We start from the raw sequence: 5,000 nt of genomic DNA on the forward strand, positions 1-5,000 counted from the left end.
TGAGATGATATCTCAATGTTGTTTTAATTTGTATTTCATGGATGGCTAGTGATGTGGAGCATTTTTTCATATATTTATTCACTTCTTTAATTTCATCCACTGAGAAGTATATGTCTCTCTCAGATGCCCATTTCTGGACCGGTGTCCTTAGTCTTAAAAAAAAAGAGTTGAACTTAAGACCTTGCACATGCCAAGTAGGCTCTATGCTTGCTGAGCTATAATCTCAGTCCAGTGTCTTCAATCTTGTTGTTTGTTTGTTTTGTATTTTAGGGAAGAGTCTACAGGGTGTTCAAGATCTCACTACTAGATCAGAATCATAGTGATCCACCTGTTTACAGCCTACCAAGAGCTGGGATTACAGGCGTGTGCCACCATGCCCAGTCTCATTGCCATCTCAGTGCATCCCAGGGGTGGGGCAAGGCTGGCACAGCAGGCCCAAGGATCAAACCCCTGGCTCCTGTGCCTGCTTGCAGGCACTTTAATCTGCTGAGATATTTGGCTGACTGTTCAATCTTGTAATGAGATGTGTTATATGAATTTTGAGCTAATCAACTGTGTTTTTCCAACTTTTAGATAGACACACCCTAAATGATTGGCATATGCATTTGCAGAGCTGAGCAGAGATTTGAACCAAAGTTTTAAGGAAGAAGACAGAGACAGAATGAAGAACAAGCTTTGCTCTGTCTTTAGTTACCTTTTGCATATCTGTAGGTCCAAGTGAAGAGTCATTGTTTTTGTGCAAAAGCAAGCTTCATCTCTCTGCCTCAAAGAAAACAAATCACGTTTTCAATGGCAACAGGTTAAGGGTCTGCCCTGGTTACTTTTTCTTTTATTGCTAAGACAAAATACCCAATACCAACATTAAGGAAGAAAATTTTTGTTTAGCTCGCAGTGTGCAGGGGATTCAGTCCATACTCAGCTGGCTCCACGGCAAGGTGGAATAGCAGAGGGGCAGCAGTTCAAGGTGGCAGAAGACAGCAAAATCAACAAGAGCAGAAATTTTAGAACCAGCCTCTTTTCCTCCCTTACATCCTGTGCTGCTGTCCGTCCCCACGATGTGCATGCCCTCCTCTTCCACAAGTTCACCATGTTTACAAGGTAAGGATTCTGATGAGTCACTTAGTTAAACTTCTAAACTTCTCAAGTTGATGCAGTGTATCAACCGTAACAGGGTCTGTGAGTGCATCAGGCCTTTATCCCTGCACTGGTCTCTCTCAGTAACAGCTAAAAGCTCACACAGGCTTGGAGACTTGAGCAGAGCTCTTTCCAGGTAGGATCACATTTTAGGATTTACATGCCAAGAGGCGCCGAAGACGCAGACATGCAAGTAGACACGTGCATTCCTTATTGATGGTCTCCTACCCCAGTAAGCACGGCCCAAGCTCCATCCTAGACAGAGTCGAATGCCTCCTTGTGAGAGGTGGGCAGGAATTCATGAAGAACAGATTCAAGTAGGAGCACAAATGGAATGTCCTAAGAGATGGTGCTGTGTGCATTAGTCTTCTCGCTGTAACAAATCACCAAAACTTAATGCCTTATAGCAACGTAAATTTATTTCAGTTTGAAGATCAGAAGTTATACTGGACCTCACTGGAAAACATCAAAGTGTCTGCAGCACAGTTGCATTCCTTAGAGAAACTCCAGAGCAGAAACTATTTCTTTGCTTTTCCAGCCAATGGATGCTGCCCCCCTCCTTGATTTGCGCCCTGCTTCCACTTAAAACTCAGCAGACTCAGGCTAAGTCCTCCTCGCAGTGCCGTCTCTCTGGCTTTCTCTCTCTTCCCCTCTTTCCTTCAGTTATGATAGCGCCTGTAATGACCTCATTGCAATCCAGATAACCCAGAATCACGTTTCCCTCTAGACCGACAGACGGGTAACTTCAGTTCCTGATCAAGCCTAAGCTAACGTGTTGAGTGTTCAGCGATGACAAGTGGATCATTTGAGGGCAGGGGCCTCATTGTTCTGCCTAGGCCTTTCCTAATGCCTAAAATGCACACTTTGTCCCTTCTGTTTTCTGCACTCCCTGGGGTGTTAATGGTGAAGCAGAGGGTCAAGGATACTGACATTCTGGAGTGGAAGGACTCGACTGAACCGAGAACTACGATCTGAGTAATAACCTTACCCAGAGAAAAAATCAGAGTGAGCTATGTAAACTTTAACCCACTATTTATTTCTTCACCCAGAAAATGAGGATAAAAGCACACACCATAGGACAAAAATGAGATTTAAATGATATAAAGATACATATGAATAAATATGAGCCGAGAAGCAATCTTGGCTCTCGAGTTCCCCCACGCTCGTCTTGCCTGATCCGAGCTCCCTACACAGCGCTACCTTTTCCAGCCATTCTTTTTCATAAGATGCTGGAAGCAAAATAACCACGTCTGCCTTCAGTTCTCAAGCCTTGAAGGCTTTGTGCATGCCGTGCAATTTTCCAAATCACAAGCTAATTAAATACTCCAGCAAAGGGCTAAACGTAGATTAAACATTGATGTGGGCATCTATTGATTGGTGTGTTTCCTTGTCTCTCGGTGTAATGTATCAATAACATTAAATAATCTCTTAATAAAATTTCTTCATCATGATACCACCCTCTTCCTTGTCCTGAAAATGTGATTGCACAGGAAATAAACATTCTTTCTAAAGGGCTATCGACAAGTGACAACTAGAATGAAAAGCACACAGAAAGGGAGAGACCGCTACAGCAGGCTCTTTTGTGGTTGTTTGATTGTATTACACTCAAAATAAATTCAGGCAAACTAACCTAGACAGCACTAATTCAGGATGTGTGGATGTTTGAGTTACTTTTTTGTTTGTTTGTTTAATTTTAAACAGGATCTGGCTGTTTGCTTCAGCAGGAGTTCACAAAACATTTACTCAGTGTCTAATTATAATAGCTAACATTTGTTGAACAGTCACTCGGCTCCAGGCACCGTGCAAAGCCACGTTGGCACCCAGTGTGCATGTAGTGTTGCTAGCAGGCCTGTGGCATAGGTGCTAGCACAATGCTGCATGACAGCTAAATGAACTGAGGTGTGGAGAAGTGAACAGAGACACTCTTGCACATACAGGTCATCAGTAGATGACTGGTAGCAGCAGGATTTAGTCAAAGTGAGCTACATCTGTAATCACCAACCACAGCTACCGCAGCTGTGAATTAAAAAAAGGTCTTCAGGGTTGGGAAGAGAGCTCAGTGGTTTAAGAGCCTGTTTGGCAAGTGCAAGGTCCTGGATTCAATCCCTGGTACCGCATGCCATGCTGGCCCAGAATCCCAGGCATGCTGCAGCAGCTACTAAAACCGAGCATGGTGGTGTACACCTGTAATCCCAGCACTAAGGAAGCTGAGACAGGAGGATCACTACGAGTCTGAGCTGCATAGGGAGACCCTGTACCAAATAAATAAATAAATAATTTTTAAAAATTAAAAAGGTGTCTTCACCCCAGAAAAAGTTGAGATATAGAAGTATGACTTTGAAATTTGCACTTCAAGAATTAGGTACTGTGTCCTACATTTTGAAAAATGTTGGAGGGCTTATAGTATGCAATAAGCCTCCATTTCATCCTTGCATGGGATCCTGGTTACTCACTGTCATAGTTACTGTCTTGTCCCTGGAACACAATCCCCGATATTCAGAACTCAAGGAAGGTTCATTTCAGCTCACAGTGTGTGAAAGCGTTCAGTCCACAGTCTGCTGACTTCCTGGGAGAGAGGCAAGGCAGAGGGGCATGGAAGAGCAGAAGCAGGAGGCAGGCAGTGAAAGCGCTATCAGAGGAGGAGGGAGGGCCACAGACCCTGTGAGGCCAGGCCCCAGGAGCCCACAGTCCACCTCCCACATCACATGTGGCTGTAACTCTTCAGTAGACTAAGTACTCATGAGTATCATGCCCCCCCCATGGCCCAGTCACCTCCACCAAGCCCCACTTATGAGCTCATGAGGCGTTGGAGGGGACATCTAGACATAAACCACAATGCCATCTCATTGAACAGTCGCACGCTACTAGCTTTGCCTCTTCCAAAACAACACGCATTTTCAAAGTAAGCAGGGCAAGTGAGTGAGGTTGAAAGTGGATGTTTAAAGAGCTTTCTTTGTTGGTTCTCTCTCGATGCTAAGCAGAGAGAGCCAACTTGCAAGCCAGCTGCTGAAGTTCTTAGCCAAGCCAAAAGACATAGGGAAAATACAAGTCCAGCCCCAAGGCAAAGAAGGGGCAAGTCTGGTTCCGGTAAACTGAGGCCTACAATGAGCAACTCCAACATTTAGCAGCAAGGCCCTGTGAGCTTGTTTGTCATCGTCCATGCCCGCTGACAGAAGGCTCTGCATTACGCAGTTGGGGTAAGGGCCCATGGGTTTTCTTTTCCATTCCATAGCCTTTTCCTCCTCTGAGCCCTTGAAGCATTTCCACTGCTACAGCAGGTGGTACCCCAGAGCAGTGGATGGCCATGGCGGGGCAGACTCGCTACATCCTTCTGTCCACATTCTCAGGGACAGATTTAGTGGTCCTAACTCCCTGTAGGGAAATCTGGAAAGTGGAATCCATCTGCGTGACCAGAAGGAAAAGACAACAGTGAGCACATAACTGTATTGTGCTACTTTGTCCGCTCCACTTAGGATCCAATCTGTGAGTTTCAAAAACAGACAAAGGTCTACACGGAGCCCATTAGAGCAGCCTTGGAGGAGAGGGAGCTCCTAAACCCATAGCAGTCCAGGGCTGGATTCTGAGCAGAAAATGAGATCAAGGCAACTAACTGCAAAGTGAGGATTCCTTCCTCCAGGATCACTCTTCTTTCACTGATATTTCTTTAACCCTAGAATGCAATGATGATGATAATTTTATTTTCAAAGGACAGACATTTCACCCAATACATAGATTAGGGCCCACAGACAACTAAACTGTTCATCGAAAACTGTGGAAGGTTTCTGTGTATTAAAGAAAGGTTACAGGGTAGATGGGTGTGGTAGGTGGCAGGTTTAGCACTAGGACACGAGGGTCTGTCTTTGAGT

Source organism: Octodon degus, unplaced genomic scaffold (genome assembly GCF_000260255.1).
Source record: "Octodon degus isolate 3935 unplaced genomic scaffold, OctDeg1.0 scaffold00001, whole genome shotgun sequence".
NCBI lineage: Eukaryota > Metazoa > Chordata > Mammalia > Rodentia > Octodontidae > Octodon > Octodon degus.